This window comes from Lactuca virosa, chromosome 2, assembly GCF_052849685.1.
Source record: "Lactuca virosa cultivar CGN04683 chromosome 2, Lactuca_virosa_CGN04683_v6, whole genome shotgun sequence".
Classification (NCBI taxonomy): domain Eukaryota; kingdom Viridiplantae; phylum Streptophyta; class Magnoliopsida; order Asterales; family Asteraceae; genus Lactuca; species Lactuca virosa.
The window spans coordinates 140943628-140961693 of record NC_136427.1 but is presented as its reverse complement, the minus strand read 5'-3'; the positions used below and the strand labels follow the sequence as shown (position 1 = coordinate 140961693).

Sequence of the window (18066 nt, the reverse complement as noted above, 5' to 3'; positions counted from 1 at the left end):
CTATATTTAGAGGCCAATCGTGATTCGGGATAGGAGGATCAAGGTTTTGAGAAACAAGGAGGTGTCATTGGTTCAGGTCCAGTGGCAACATCGGAAGGGGTCCGAGCTGACTTGGGAGCCGGAGTTAGAGATGCGTGAACAGTACCCAGAGTTATTTGCTGAGAGAGACTTCGAGGGCGAAGTCTGATTCTAGTAGGGGAGAATTGTAACATCCGGATTTCCAGGTACTGTATTTATCTAATTATTTTTGAGTTTTGGAGAGGGACTCGGCGAGTAGGCGATTAGACTCGCCGAGTAGAGCCGCGCATTGTTAGACTGGATTAATGACTGGACTCGGCGAGTCCATACGTGGACTCGGCGAGTCCACGCTGTTTAATGAAACCCTAATTTCTTGGGTTTGGGACCTATTTAAAGGCTCTTAGGGCCGTCACTTGCGGCTACCAAACCCCAGAGAGAAACCCTAAAAGAGCTAGAGCGTTTGTGAGAGGAAAGGTGCCATTTCTTGATCTTTGTGATTGATTCTTGCAAGAAGGAGGTGATTTCAGCTTGGAGGAGACCAAGGAGGTTGTGCATCTGGGGATTTCGAGCAAAAGACTTCATCTTTGAGGTATTATGTCGCCCCTTTATCTGTTTTGTTGAAGGAACCCATAGATGTAGAGTTTTTATGTCTTTTATTGGAAGGAGTTGTGAGAATATGGCCCCTATTCATTTTGAGACTTCGGATCTGGACCCATAGTGGTCTAAAGAGCTTATTCCAGCTTGCTTTATGTTGAACTATGGAGGCAATGAGCTTAGGTTGTTGTGTTTGGGGCTAAATCACCAAGTAAAGCCTCCTAGACGTCACATGAGAGTCAAGATCCAAGCTTTACGTGATTATCAGGCTTGGGAAGGTCAGATCTATGGGTCTAAGGAACAGATCTGACCTCAGGAGGTCATTTGAGTTTGTGCATGACATGAACTCGCCGAGTCCAAGGGCAGACTCGGCGAGTAGGGTTAGGGTTTCCCGTGAATCACTCAGTGAGTGACTTGCCGAGTTGGGGGAATGACTCAGTGAGTCAGAGGGGGAATAGAGGACTCGAGTTCACGACTGAACTCGCCGAGTCACATTTGTGCACTCGGCGAGTCTGGTCAAGAGTTGACCGTTGACTTTTGTTGACTTTTAGGGTTTGGTCAACAATGGAACTTGTGGACTGTTTGAAGGGTAAAATAGCCTTTTAGCCTTCTTAGAGGACATGTGAGAGTCTAGTCTAGCCTAGAGAGTCGTGATTGATTGACATGATTATGTTATGTGTATAGGCAGAGGCTAGATCAGTATATACACAAGCGGGATATTATCCGAGACATCCGAGGTGAGTCTTATCACTATACATTACCTAGAGTGGTATTTATGTGTAGACCAGAGGGTCTTTTATGCTATGTGTATGTATGAGATTATGTGCATTGTGTTATATGTATGCTATGTTTTGTATAGACCGGACCGGAGGGTCCAACGATATAGACCGGACCGGAGGGTCCAACGATATAGACCGGACCGGAGGGTCCAACGATACAGATCGGACCGAAGGGTCCAACGAGCTATGACCGGACCAAAGGGTCCAACGAGCTACGGGACTGGAGGGTCCCGCTAAGACACATCGGATCGGAGGGTCGTATTGTAGCCTCGAGTGGCATATGTGTGGTATGTGGTATATTGGGGAACTCACTAAGCTTTTATGCTTACAGTTGATGTGTGATGTGTTTCAGGTACTAGTGAGGATCGCGGGAAGGCGCCGGCATGATTCGTACACACGAGAGAGGATTTATTTATATGAGATCTTGGGACATGTTTTGTGATGATACAGAGATTTATTATGATTTTGTGATTTTTATGTGGTGGAAAGTATGTTTTGAAATTCAAAAAGTTGTCTTAAAAAAATTGGGTGTTACAACTTGATCGGTAGCAGGCCACATCACAGACCGAAGAGGTTGATTGGTTTTAGGATCAATGACACTTGGGTATATTTTAATAATCGACTCTGCAGTCTTCATTGTGGGAAAACACTTTGCCACTTGATCTTCCAAAAATAATTTGAAATGTGCTGCCTTGGGATCATTTGAAGGATTTGCAAAAGGAGCCTTTGATAACTCTGTAAGATCAACCCTGGTCCAAGAGTGGAAGTCATGAGCATCTTTATACAGTTCGGTGTTGCCACTCTTCCGTCTCACGATCCACATATTTAAATTGTCGTGAAATCCCCATGAGATGATTCCTGACCTGTCACCATATACATCCCTGAAGCGATTCTCTCCAATATCTGTAACGGTGATGTTAGGTTGATCCCCAGGAGCATTTTGATCCGAGCTCCTTTTAAACAAAAACCGACCCTTCTCAGCAGACTTAGCCAGTTTGGCACGTTTCAAAGCCACAACATTCGGAGCCTGTGCCGGTTCTTTATCAAATCGATCGACAACTTGGGTTGTTCTTACAGGTGGAGGAACTATGGGAACATCCTGATTAGGAATATAGATCCTTGGCTCATCGACAGACGACTTAAATTTGTCACCAAGTTCTTCTTCCAGCTTCTTCTTTAAGTCATAGTAGCTGGCGGTCAACAGACCAAAGTGAGTCTGAAGATCAGTTATCTGCTTAGTCTTCAGAGCTTTGTCTTCTAGAAGATCAGCAACTTGAATGGTGAGCTTGGTGTTTTCAGTCTGAAGATCAGTAACCCGGATATCAAGCTCTATATTCTTCTGATTTAGTACGTTGATCTCCTTCTGTAGTCCAAGAATAGTAGGATTCTCTTCTCCAGAGTTGCCTTCCCCAAAAGATATTCCTTTACCACGGGAGGGAGGCGTTGAAAATTGTTCTTCAACCAAATGCATGGCCAGCCTCACTGAAGCAGCATCATGATCGGGCCTGGAAGGAGAAAATCCTGCGGGGATAGAAGAACCACCTGCTTCATAAGTGGTACTAGGACCCTCACTGAAAGGTTCTGATGAGACAATAGCAGGAGTGGTTATCGGTGGAGTTGAAAAGCCTTGAGGTACACCAGAATCAAGAATCCCTTGTCTAGGGTTACGTCTTCTTCTTTTCAGAAGAGGTTGAGAGGTCTGTGTTGTTGTGCGATCACTCTCAAGTGGCTCAGATGTAGGAGAAACAATATCAAGGGGAGGAATCCCTGACACTGTCACCATAGGAATTGTTGTTTCCGCCGCTTGATTAGTAATAGGAGGTGTAGATTCAAGAACGTCTTCAGTTTCCCGTATCTCCGTTGCTGGATGAGCAACATCATTGATATTGTTAAACAACGAGTTGAGTTTTTCACCTGACAAGAAATCTTCATTACTTCCAAAGTTCAATGGAATTTCATCCTTATCAAAGCCAGAAAGATCGGGGTCTTCATATAAGTCAGTCTCAATCCCACTCTTTGAAGACCCTTCATTGTAATCACTTTGGACCGGAACTGATGTCAGGTCATGTTCCTCAGCCACACGTGCGTTAGGAGCTGGAGTATCTTCTTCTTCAGCATGATCAGATACTATGATAACATCATCTTCCGAAATTACCCTCTCTGAAGAAGTAGGCTCAGAGGATACTTTATCTGACGTTCCATGAGACTCGGATGATTCATTTAGCTCAGCAAATCTTCCAAACTTCACAAGAGGATACAATCCTTGGAAAACGACTTTGCCCTTGCGATTCTGCTTTATAAGCCTAACAGTGTGAGAACCTAAAGACTCCATGTCTAGGGTTTCTCCCTCTTTGACCATCTCTGGAAATTGAATGTTAATGAACAATTGGATGAACCTAGGATACATCAAGAAAGTATCCCGGATTATTGCGTTGATGTTTACTACGAACTCGTCCAAGATGAACTTCGAGAAGTTGAAGTTTATCCCTGCAGCTAGTGAAGCAATGTCTCCAGTGTTCCTTAGCGAGATTTCATCAGCACCAGATCTTCTGCCCGAAATGCAGCTCACAAATACATGAGCCAAGAATCTCCAGTATGGTGGCAGAAGCTTCTTCACAGTGGGAGGAAAGATGCCTTCGTACCCCATCTTCTTGAGAACCTTCTCGACATCTTCAATGCCGATCTCAGTAGGAAAATCAGGTTGATCATCAATCAGCAATGCTTCCCTGATGAACTGCTCAGTAATTACAATCTTGCATCCTTTTACAATTGCATCAACAGTAACTGCACCATCGTTGTCTCTTTTCATCTTTGTAGTCTTCCAGAATTCCCTGAAAATTTTCTGATAGACCACGGGGTTCATAGTGATAGCAGAAGCTAGGCAGCATTCTCTCAGCCTGTGGATCATCGACCTGAATTCTCCATGAACAGCAGGAGGATCAGCCAGTAGGATGGCCAAGTTGTGCATGTCAGCGAACTTCAAATTTGCCATTTGATCTGCACTAAAACAAGCCAAGTAAGAAAACAAAAATATTTGAGCAATTAATGTTTTAAGTTTTCTTAATTAATCAATTTAATTTTGGCCTTAAAAAAAATATTTTGACCAAACTGGAGTTTACGGTCAACATTGGGTTTACGGTCAATTTTGGGTTTACGGCCGTAAACCCATGGCAGTAAGCTCAAGGCCGTAAACTCCTTGGCCGTAAGCTTCGGCCGTAAACGCCGACGATCTGATTTTCTTCGATTAAGGCCCCAAAAGCTGTCGATTTGATAAACAAAATACATTCACACGGTCGATTTTGTTATACCTTTGAGATGAACCAAACGATTTCACAAAAACACAAAAAAAAAATTCGAGAGGAGAGAGAGTTTGCGGCCGGAAATAGACAAAATGAGGAGTGAAAAGGTTTTCGGCTGTAAACCCACCTTTTATACCCTGTTCGATTTTACTTGTCTTCCACACAGTATAAGGCACAGTCCAAATCCCAAATAATTTTCAAAAATAAAACTTTTGAGGATTTTAAAAATAAAATTAAAATTAAAATAAACTAATAAAATAAAATAAAATAAAAATTCTAAAATTCAAGAATTTAAAAAAAAATTAAATTTTGACAATTATAAAAATAAAATAAAATAAAATAAAAACAAAAAATAAAATAAAATAAAAATAAAAATAAATGCAGACTAAAATTTATCTCAATAATCACTAAATATAATTTTGTGACACTGTGATCAAAGTTGTTAAACAGCCTTAATCCACTTGTCGGTACCTTTATCTTCATGTCTTTGTCTGGTCGATCGCCGGTATTGTGGTCCACTTAAACACGAAAATTTTATGATAAATTTAGACAAGTTAAGAAAGACGAGACATTTTGATCCTTTATTCTTAGATAAATTTCCTAGGGACCATTTAGCTGACGACGACCAGGGATATTGTTGTCCACCTAAATTGAGCAGCGAGATCTACAGACAATCTGTAAGTGTTCAATTTTAATTGTACTAGAACATGTTTCCCACTTCCTGATATGCTCCAGTAATCAAGGACTTCCAGAATACTCCTTACATCGGGTGAGCTGACAATTATTAAGAGAGAAGATAGATTTAGAATGCATATGCTATACACCCAGGTCGGATCTCTTCCAATCACGCAGAAGGTGAAACATATGACTAACTGAAGTTTTAGAGGGGTTGAGAAGAAGAATGAATGCATATACTGTGTACCAGGTCGGATTGAAAGTCACGTAAATGAGACAGTATATGGCTAACAGGCAGAAAGAATTGCATAAATAGAAGATGCAGAGAAATAGAGTTGCATATGTTACAATCCAGGTCGGATCTCTCGATCACGCAGAGGAAGCAACATATGACTAACAGACAGAGAGATAGAAAATAATTTTCTACAGACCTAATTTGTCGGAATTCACCAGTCACCCCATCAATACCAGAATTAAGGACAGAATCAACACATCGAAGAAAAGTTAATCCACAGTTCCAGATACGAGTTCTTTTAATGTGACCAGTAAATTCCCATATATATATATCCCTGCTCAACCTATCCAAACGTCGTATTGTCAGGCTAAACGGATTTAACTAGGTCAAGATTTGTCAAGTCAATGAATTCCTTAAGTTCAACTCTGCCTAGTCAAGTCCATTTAGAATCTTTCGTGCCTACCAGCGCATCGAATACAGAGCGTAGACAATTTAATTTTTGGTACGTTACGCAGATTCAGATTGTCTGTTATCACTTGATAATATCACTTCCCATCACAACACCTACAGGCAAAGCTGTCAGCAACAATATTTTTTAATTTTTCTGATTTTTTAATGTTTTTGGATTTTTGAATATTTTCTGAAAAAAAAAACAGAAACAAAATGTTTTTGGATTTTTTTAATTTTTCAATTTTTTTTGTTTGGTTTTTGTTTATTTCTCCCCCTAAATTTGTGCATGGGTGAGAATGAAATCACTGAAATGCGCAAATTTAAACTAACCTAACTTATAACAAAAATTTAATCCTCAAAACGAATCATTTTCAAAACTCCCACAAGCACATCGGATCGAGCTTTGTTAAAAGGCTTGGTGAACAGATCCGCTACATTATTAGCAGATGGAACCTGTTTTAGCCGGATGAGCGAGCGCTCATAACAGTCTCTGATAAAATGAATTTTGATATTAATGTGCTTGGTTTTGGAATGTTGGACAGGATTTTTAGTAATTGAATCGCAGCCTCATTATCACAGTAAATAGGGGTTTCTAGATAATTCAAACCGTAATCCAACAGCTGATGTTGGATCCAGATAACTTGAGAGCAACAAGCAGATGCAGCAACATATTCTGCTTCTGCTGTTGAGGTTGAGACGGTATGTTGTTTCTTGCACTGCCATGACACCAGTCTGTTGCAAAGGAATTGACACCCTCCTGATGTAGATTTCCTGTCAAGCTCACAGCCTCCATAATTACTGCCAGCAAAAGCATATAAATCAAATTCAGAATTTTTCGGATACCAAAGACCCAATTTTGGGCTGCCTTTGATATACCGAAAAATCATTTTGACAGCAATAAGATGTGAAAATTTAGGATTAGCCTGATAACGTGCGCATTGACAAACTGCAAACATGATGTCTGGACGGCTTGCAGTAAGATACATCAACGATCCGATCATCGATCTGTAGTGTGTCTGATCTACGGATTCGCCATCAGTATCTGGATTCAGCAGAGGTCTTTCAGCCATCGGCGTCAAAGCAGGTTTTGTGTCTTGAAACCCGAACTTCTCAAGAATATCCTCCACATACTTAGCTTGATGAAGCAGGATTCCGGTTGAATTTTGTTTGACCTGAAGCCCCAGAAACATGGTCATTTCTCCTAGCGAACTCATCTCAAACCTCTTTTTCATCACGCATTCAAACTCTTTGCATAGCTGTGGACTGGTGGACCCGAAGATAATGTCGTCAACGTAGATCTGGACTAGAATCTGATCATTACCAACATGCTTGATGAATAAAGTTTGATCGATAGTGCCACGAGAGTATCCATGCTCGAGCAAGTGCTTTGTGAGAGTCGCATACCACGATCGAGGAGCTTGATGTAACCCATACAACGCCTTGTCCAAATTGTAGACATGATTAGGAAACTTTGGGTTAACGAACCCATGGGGCTGGTCAACGTAGATTTCTTCCTTCACCTTGCCATACAAGAAGGCTGTCTTGACATCCATTTTGGGCTGGTAAACCGTGAAGTTCATGTAGGAAGCATATGCAAGGAAGATACGAATAACCTCCAAGCGAGCCACTGGAGCATAAACCTCAGTATAATCAAGACCCTCGACTTGTCGAAACCCGCGAACCACCAATCTTGCTTTATTGCGCACTATAACACCAGAATCATCCTGCTTGTTTCGATAGACCCAGCGTGTGTCAAGAGACTTTTTGCCCTTTGGTAACTCAACCAATTTCCAAACCCCGAGCTTTTCAAATTGATTTAGCTCTTCATCCATAGCATCTACCCAGCTGGGCTCATTCAAAGCCATTTCAACATTCTTGGGCTCTATTTGAGAGATAAAGCAAGAATAGAGACATGTATTGACATCTCCACTCTGACTTCTGGTTTTAACTCCATCACCCAACTGACCAATGATGTTTTCGATCGGATGATCGCATTGAATTCTTGAAGGTATGTCTTGGCTGATATCATTGAGTGAAACGGTAAGAGTGTGAATGTTGAAGCCTCCATCATTTGCTGATGGATCCACATTAGATGAATCTGCTACAAACTCATTAGCAATTTCTTCAGGAAAGAGTAGTTCCATAAAAGTTTGAGTGACAGCGGAAGCATCTCTAGACATGAACTCTCTTTCAACAGGAGTAAGAGGTGTAGCATCAGCATCTGGAGTGTCATTTTGAACTAGAGACTCTGGACTACCAAGTCGAACAGATGACTCCCCCTCAGGTGGAGCAGATGACTCCCCCTCAAGTGGTGAAGAGGGTACCGTTGGAGGTCTGTAAACAACTTCTTCGTCTTCGTCTTCAGAAACAATCTTCGAACCAGAGGAGGACCCATATGAACCATCTGAAGACACATTTATGGATTTGAAAAGCGATGTGTAATCAAATAACCAGTTAGGACCCACTCGAGCGTCTGTTTCATTCTCCTCCAACCAGCACACATCATAGGATTCGACAATCTGCTTAGTCTTCTTGTTGTAAACCCTATACGCGGTGCGTGCAGCATATCCTACGAAATAACAATCATCGGCTTTGGCATTGAACTTTGGGTTGGACTCCGGGTGAAGAAGGGTGCAAGGGCAGCCAAATACACGGAAATGACTGACTGAAGGCTTATGACTATATAGAATCTCGTACGGTGTCTTCATTTGAGCTTTGTTGATTAAAACACGATTCTGAACGTAACAAGCAGTGTTAATCGCCTCAGCCCAAAAGAAAACAGGTAACTTGGAGTCACACAACATTGTCCTTGCAGCGTCTTTTAATGTTCTATTTCTCCTCTCAGCAACACCATTTTGTTGAGGCGTGTGAGCAGAGCTGTATTGACGCACGATTCCCTTTTCTGCGCAAAAATGATCAAGAACTGCATTCTTGAATTCTGTTCCATTATCAGTATGAAGCGCCTTCACCCGATTGTTGGTTTGGTTCTCAATCATCACGATGAACTTCTTTATCAGATCAGCAACCCCAGCTTTGTTGGATAAGAAGAAAACCCACGTAAAACGAGAGAAATCATCGATCACAACTAGACAGTACGAGCTTCTGTTGATGCTCAGGACGTTGACCGGACCAAATAAGTCCATATGCAATAATTGGAGCACTTGACTGATTGAGTTAACTTGTTTTGGCAGGTGTGGTTTTCTATGATGTTTTCCCTGGGCACATGACACACACTTCTCAAAAGTGATAAAGTCTCTGACAGGCAAGCCTCGGACCATCTCATTATTTGCAAGACGATTTAGGTTTTTAGCGTTAGCATGACCGAGTCTTCGGTGCCACAGCATTGCGTTCTGTTCTGAGACCTTCGAAAAGAGGCAAGTGACTTGTTCAGGAATGTTGCTGTTCATATCAATTATATAAGCATTCCCATCCCGCTTAGATTTAACAAGAATCCACTCTTCCGGGATGACAATGCCTGGCTTGAGAATCATGCACTCATTGTCGGTGAAATGGGTAGAATAACCTTTGTCACAAATTTGAGAAACACTCAACAAGCTGTGTTTTAACTCGGGAGCAAAGTTGACATTCTCAAAACTTAGCACTCCATTTGTTACGGTTCCTCTTTGAGTGATCTTGCCACCTTCTCCGCCCGCAAAGGAAACATATCCCCCATTAAAAGATTGAATGTTGCTCAATTGGGAGATGTCTCCTGTCATATGCCGGGAGCAGCCACTGTCGGCGTACCATTGTCTGACGACATTCCTCCGCAACTGTCCCTGTAAAATGAGTGGGATCATTTAGATTTGGGAACCCAGGTCATCACTGTCCTGGGTTGCCTTTTCACTTTGTCTGATTGATCTTTCAAAGTTTTCAATTTTGAATCCTCATTTCTAATCTTTTCAGAGGATGTTGATGATTGATTGGAAGTTGATTTGGGCATCCAATGATATTTAGGTTTTCTAACAGTAACAGGTGGTTTTGAAATATGTTTCTTATCAGTTTGCACTGAGCATCTGGATGTTCTACTAGAAGTGGTTGAAGATCCAGAACTGCTCTTTGACGAAACCGATCTTGGCGGAGCCTTGTTCGGTTTTGGCAAACTGTTTGGGACTTTGTTATGAAAAACCTTTTTATTCTTTTGAAAGAACGCCCTTTTTCTACTTCGATCATCCTTCCAATCATCATCCCGAGAACGAGTTCTTGAGGATTTTCTAGTTAAAGACCTTCCTCTAGATTCGTTCTCCCCTCTTGGCGACATATAGTTCACAAAAATCCTATTTTGACAATTCCTAGCTATATGACCACCAATACCACAATTAAAACAAATATGTTTATTACTATTGGAACTGGTACTGCATTTCTCAGATTTATTTTCTTTACTGACACTCTTACTCTTCTCACAAGAACATGTATGAGAAACAGGTTGTGAGATAAGTGAGGGTGCATCAGATGGTGTGACTTGTGGAATTGATGTGTTTTCATTAGAAGCATCACAAACATCGGGATCATCAAATAATTCATCAAATATGTCAAAGAAATTTAATTCAGCAGAAGCAGATGCGGAAGTATCACAAAAAACATTGTCATTTTTAACATCAGAAACACAAGATTTTTCATGGGAAACAAAAACATCAGGTTCAGACTCAGTTTTATTATCAGAAACAGATCCTTCAACTTCGTGCTTTGACTGATCTGCAGGGGAAGTAGAAACGTTAGTATTTTCAAAATTAATAAATCCTCCTGAAACAAAACCAGATGGTTTGCCATAAACCATGAATGGTTCGTTGGCAATCTCTTCTTTAGACAAGGGTTGAGACTGATATGTATGATTAAAAGGAGGAGGTACATTATCGTATCCTAAACCCTTTTGCTGGTTTCGTTTGAACTGCAGGCAATAGTCAATCATGTTGGCAACTACCTCGCTTGATACATCAAACCTTTTAAAATCAAAATTTGCAGTTTCAAATTGTCTCTTTAATGTATCAAGCTCAATAATTAACTCATCATTCTGTCTCTTGATATAATCATAATTTTCACATTTTTCACTGTAGTCTTCCTGAATTCTCTTAAAGTCCTTTATTTTTGTTTCTAACTGGGCCTTTAGGGGTTTTTGTCCTTTTCTAAGTTGATAGCCCTCATATCTAAGATTCTCTACTTCTCTAGGTAATGATGCTATTTCGTCATGAAGAATTTTAACATAATCAATACATGCCTGAGAACAAGTAGGTAAACTTACCTCGCTTTTCTTGGGCTCGGAAGTAGAAGATACCATTAGTGCAAACTGCAGCTCCATCATCTGCTCTTCAGGATCAGCTGCATCATTCTTCAAGGGAGCATCATCATTGATTTGGGCTAGGTGAGCATTTTCAGGTGTTGAAATGTTCAGAGCCTGAATTTGGTCCTCCCAGTCAAATGACTAAGCAACCATAGCAGTCTCACCGCTGGCCACATCACCTCCACGATTGTTTCCCACCGCAACCATCGTCCTGTCATTGTTCAACCTTCGATCCGGTTTCGGGCACTCACGAGCAAAATGACCTGGCTCGTGACAGTTGAAACATCGCAACTTTCCCTTATTGAACCCTACCTTTTTATCAGCATTCATCCCCCAGTTATTTTTCACTGTCTTTTTAGCAAACTGCTTCGCCCTGAACACTGCCATAGCAATTTGCCACGTAATATCCATCTCTTCCACATCTTCTGGATGAATCTGATCCAGATCAACAAATGACAACTGAGGTGGAAGCTCTCTAGCTACAAAAGCATTATAGCAGTTAACAAGTCCTGTAGCGAGAGCAAGATTTTCATCACTTTCCTTTGTGTTTGAGGAAGAGGGTACAACTGGCACATTGGAGGAGGGAACAGCTTGTGGAGTGACGAATGGCTGGCTTTGAGAATGAGGCATGGATGACGCAGTAGTAAAGGTTTGAATCTGAGGTTGTTGAACTACAAATCCTTGACCTGAGGAAGAGATGATTGATGAAAGAGCATTGTTAGAGGAAATTCCGAGATTTGCAGTCGAATACGACTTCACATGGTTAATCTCTCGCTGTTTATCATCAATATCACAAGCTTTGATGATCGCCATTGTTTCAGCAAGAGTAAGGCGATTTAGATCCTTGGTCTTCTTAATCACAGCAACATTCATGTCCCATGACTTTGGAAGAGCATTCAGTAGCTTTTCATTTATCTCGGACTTGGTCAAGAAGATCTCAGATATGTTCATTTCAGTAGTGAGAGATGTGAATCGATGCAGCTGTGCCTCCAGGGTTTCTCCGGGAATGTAGTTAAACATGTTGAATTTCTGTCGCAACATATCCTGGCGGCTTTCCTTCATGTCTTCATTTCCTTCATACACCTCAATCAATGCTTCCCACAAATCCTTAGCTGAAGTATACTCTCTGAAACCTTGAGCTATATCAGGAGATAAAGCCATGGTCAGAGTGGCCAAAGCCCTTTCCTGTTCTTCAACTTTCTCAAAATCGTCATCTGTATAGTTCTCAACTGCTTTGTCAATCACTTGTCCTGCAACCGTCATAGTAATTCGGACAGGACCCTTGATGATGCTTCTCCAAACTTTGAAGTCTTTCATTTTAATGTACTTCTCAATCCGGTATTTCCATTCAGGAAAACCATCTGCAGACAGCAGTCTTGGAATACGTGTGGTTGTGCCCATGACAGTATCCAGTTCATGAAGATGTGTTTGACTTTGAGAATCCATTGATGATTAAATTTTAAATCAAAAATTAAAACAAAAATAATGTCAAAAATGAGTTTCCGGTCAAGGTGTTTACGGTCGGATGTTTACGGTCTGAGTGTTTACGGTCTGAATGTTTACGGCCGTAAACTGAGTTTACGGTCGGATGTTTACGGTTATTGAAGATGCTTTGTTTACGGTCCAAGAACACAGTTTACGGTCTATGAATGTTCTTGAGTTTACGGCTGTAAACTGGGTTTACGGCCGTAGTCTCTTGGCAGTAAACTCCCAGAAGTTCTTCGAAAACACGATTTTGGAGTAGATTCGATCCCTTTAGCAACGAAAACACCAATCCCAATCTCGAACAGTGAAGAGTATACGTTTAAACGGCCAAAAACTCGATTGAATGATGCTTTGACACCGGTTTCGCTTTGATACCAATTGTAAGGTCCTAAAACGGATCTTTACCAATGATCAAACAATCAAACAATCAAAAGTAATCAGAATATGAGTAGAAGAAGAAGAGAAATCAAGCTTGCACAAGTTTATTGCTGAAAAACGTCTGGTACAACTCTATATTACTTGACCGTGAACTCTGTGACATCAACAACTAACAAAGACCTAGACAACCTCTATATATAGTGGACTTGGGCCGGAAACTAGGTTTACGGCCGTAAACAGGCTTACGGCTGTAAACTCACCACAGGGCCGTAAACTGCTAAACAACTCACTAAACCATAATAAAGACTCAAAAGGAACTATTACAATGAAAGCCTAGACCAAACCACTAACTGGACCCTTCATTGAATATTAAACCAAAAAGTACAAATTTTAGTCAAAACTCATGTACAAACTCTAATCTACAAGTTGTAAAAAACCGCATGTCAATCCGACTTCAAACGAATTAAATGTCTGTTTTAATATTTTCACGGAATAAAAAAACATTGAACAACTGAAAACTTCCAGCTTTGATATCTCAACTTTGAATGACTGCAAGTCAACGAATATAAAACTAAAATTGACAAATTTATAGTCTAAATTCATGTATAAACTTTAAACTACACGCTGGAAAAAACCACATATCAATCCGACTTCAAACGAATCAGATATGTATGTTTTAAACTTTTCACAGAAACCGATTCCAGCCCCTAAAAGTGGTTCCGGTTCTTAAACCCGGTTTACCCGACCCTGACGGACCCAAACCCGGATGATCCAAAACCCGAATAAATCCATTCTTTAAACCCGGACCTACGTATTCTGGTTGTAACGGTTTTCATTCCTACTATTGTAATAGAATAAAATTAAAGTAGAATGCTATAACAATCAAATAAATAAAAGGACATTGCTATTTTGCATTTAACAAAAAAAAAAAAAAATCTTGTGCCTCTTTATCCATCTTAAAAATTAGTGGCATCATATTAGAATACATTTCGTAATGTTTGTGAGAACCAAAAATTGAAATCACAACTCTCTATATACAAACCAACAAGAGCATATATAATAATGTGACCAAAATTGCATCAAAAGTTAGCGAATATGAATAAATTCTAATACTAATTTTTCAAAAATACCATCTTTTTAAGAACCTGTAGTATCTTTTTGTTACAACTTTAAAGATTATATTATTAAACAATAAATATAACCAAATAAATCATTCATTTATATTACATTCAAAATATAACCACACACTTCAATCAACCCAGAAATATATAAACTCAATAAAACTTTAACCATAAATTTAACATTAATGAATAGTATAACACCAAATCACAATATTTCATGAGATAACAATATCATAACTCATGAGATAACTTTATTGTCTAAAACAAATAAAAAAATAGAAATTTTTAGTTACTTTTATAAAAACCTGATTATTACTGAAGATGATGATTCAAAGGTGGGTAAAGAGGAAGAACAGACCCTGGAAAATCAATCCTCTGTCCAGCAAGTGAATAATAAGCAAGCAAAGAAGGTGGTTGTCTTTGCTCCATATTTCCATGTGCCACGTCATCATGTCTTTCAGAACTAATCAACTCCATATTCCAAAATGCCCTTGCCATTCCCAAAATCCCACAACCATTTTCACTCGCTCTATACCCTTGAACCCATAAATACCTCAAAGAAGCTAAATTCATCACAAATGAAGAAAGTGCTTCTTCACTAAAAGCACATCCTCTCATTTCAAGCTTCTGCAACTTCGGACACCCTTTTGATAACTCCAAAAGCCCCAAATCAGAATCCCCTGAAAACCCTAGAAGCATGTATCTAACATTTCGTGCGTATTTACCAATATACCCCAACCCGACATCGGTTAAACCACCAGGTCGAAGATAAATTCCTAATCTTTGTAGTTTCATGCATCCGTTGAGTAATGCTCGAACCCCGTTGTCCAAGGGTAATTCGGTAATTTGATCTTGTTTATCGAGTAGGATTATGCGGAAATCGTAGAGGTTTTTCAGGTGAGTTCCTATACATTCGAATGCTTCGTTTGATATGTCTGTGACATTTACGTGTAAGCATTCTAATTCCAGGCATCCTTGTGCTAGAGAAATCAAACCGGTTTGTGAAACTAAACCTTCTTCGTCATCGCCTCTTTCGATTTTGATCCTGCGAAGCTTCTTGCAGAATTGACTGATGATTTGTAGACCTCTGTCGCAGATTACATCGCGGGTGTCGAGAATTTCTAGGTTTGGACACCTTTGGAGAAGAAAACAGTGGTCGTCTGTGTCCAATAGAGCGTAAAGAAGATCGAGTTTTGTTAAGCGGGAAGTGAAAGGGATGATTACCGAGATTTCGGGTTGGCTCATGTAATTCAATGCCATGGAAGTTAGAAGAGGAGGGAATTTCAGTCCGGCGTAGATTTCAGGTTGATCGCTGAAAGCGCCACCACCAAATTCTTGTAATTTCACTGCGTAGTTGAAGAAATCGGAAAGGTCTGTGAGGTCGCATTCGCTGATTTTCACTGATACTAACGATTCGCTGCAGTTTTTTGCGATGAGTTCTAGATCTTTGAAATCGAACTTAACCAGATCTGTCATGTAGAAGTTTAACGATTCCATGGCTGTGTTACGCAAAGCTAGCTCATGTAACCATTCGCCGTCCTTTTCGACGATTAAGCTCTCTTGTAGATACAGAATTCTCAAATTGTTACACCGCTTACCGATTTGGAGTAGTCCGTCTGTTGAAAACCCTGAGCACAAATCAAGCTTCAAAACCCTAAGTTCTTGACCACGGGTTCGGGTTAATAAATCGATATCGGAATCACGAACAATCATTCGCCGGAAATGGATAGATTTCAAGCAATTTAATGAACTCGAGATTTCTCTAACCCACGGCGTGACATAACCACCCCAATCCTCAGGGATCAGATCGAACATAGCTGCTCGTGGCTTTCCTTTTATGGTTAACGACTCGAGAAGGGGAAACCGTTGACGTAGACGGAGAGGCGTCGTGGCGTAACACATAGCGATGGTTACATGCTTCCGTGTAACACCGTCGAGCTCGCACCATTTCCGGCAAACTAAAGAGACGGAGCTCCGGTCACGGCAGTCGTGTATGTACGGTACTACGCAGTTGAATACCGTATCGGTAAACTCGCTTGAATCTGTTTCCGATCGAAACGCCTTAAGATCCTCCTGCATATTCTTCAATTTCAAAACCTGAAACTAACTAATCGAATTGAAAAGAACGAAAACCCTAAAAGGGTTCCACTTCCACTACTTCTTCTTTGTAGAAACAAAGCCGAATAGGAAATGAAAGAGTGAAACTAGGGTTGTTTTAGCACGAACGGGAGTCCTGTCGCCGGCGAAAACCAGGGAGGATGCCGTTGTTTTTGAGATAAGGACGGCGGAGCCAATCAACGACGATAAAATTTGTTAGAAATAAATATGGATTTTGTTCGGCGGTTAAAGCGGACAGAGAATCGGGCCGGCATTATAAACCCTTTGAGAGTGGTCCCCACCATTTAACTACAACCATTTACTTACACGTATTTTCAAATGGACCCATATATATTTTACGAAAATCTACAAACCATTGTCGAATACTCGAATGTCGACTGTTTAATTTTTTTTTTAACGGCTCAATAAATATATTTATTAAAAAGAACCAGCTAGAAGCTGGGCAGTTACAGAAAATAAACAAAAACTTAAGAAATTGTTTAATTAACAAATTAATGTTATTATTTTGGAATTTAATTTCATACATTTCGGACATCGTATATGCTCGACTGCGGTCCATAATGTACAATTATGAAGTTACTAATATCAACATTTGTACACCATTTCTTGGTATTTATGTAGATATTGTTTTAGAAATTGTTTAAAATAGTTTGTCATCTATATTTCTATTAGTGAAATGAGTATATGTAATTAGTTTATTAGAGTGCACATTTGTAGTGGGAGACGATATGCATTGTATTGCTCCATATTACATATGTTATGTTGTGGATTTAACTAACTATATAGATTTTTCTATGTTGGTTAAATTGGTAGCTTCGAAGTCCATGTTACATATGAATTAGATCCGTGTGTCTTTTTAATGTTCCGGATCAAATATAGTTATGCAAATTATTGACGATGGAGATATATATTTTTTAAGTATTGTGATTGGTATGCCTCCTGGCACGGTACAGTTGTTTGTTGTTAACTATTGTGTCGAAAGTGGTGATAATTGATTCGTAGGACAAAATTGTTCTGGTGGCAATGGATGGCGTGGTACCGAAACAAACCAAACATGTAATTTATTATCTATGACACTAACTTATATGAACCTGAGGAATGCAAACAAGTTTCTTATGACAGGCTTGTACGTGAGGGTGATGTTAGGTATAAAGGTAAGAATGTTGCTCTTGATGCTAAAGTGTTTGATCGATGGAAAATTTTTAGTGTTTTTTTATTATGATGATGATGACACTCAAATCTTATGACGAGGAAATTGTGTCTTAACAACATCGTAAGGATAATTACCCATATTATTTTTCTTATTCCAAATAAATTAAACTACTCATTGGAGAATGTCGGATCCATTATCGTTGCCCAAATTTTCAACCCAAAAAAACGTAAAGTTTCACTACACCACAACCCGTCTTCACATATCAAGTTGTTACAATTGTACAAAATTAAAGATCTTAAGCGGGCATTAGGAACGAAATGTGTTGAAGAGGATTTCAAATTACAATCAACAAATCTACAAGAGATATTTGAAGCAGTTTGCTTCGATAAAGATTGTAAATGACGTCCAAGACTCTAAAATATAAGATTACATAAACTTTTCAGTTTTCAAGTCCGAATATTAGCAGAAAACAACACTTACTCAAAC

The 18066-nt window shown here is 39.8% G+C and overlaps 1 pseudogene; it reads right to left on the bottom strand.

Annotated features, from left to right (window-relative positions):
• Positions 1-14441: 14441 nt before the first annotated feature.
• Positions 14442-16667, bottom strand: LOC145159543 (coronatine-insensitive protein 1 pseudogene; annotated as a pseudogene).
• Between the last annotated feature and the right edge of the window lie 1399 nt (positions 16668-18066).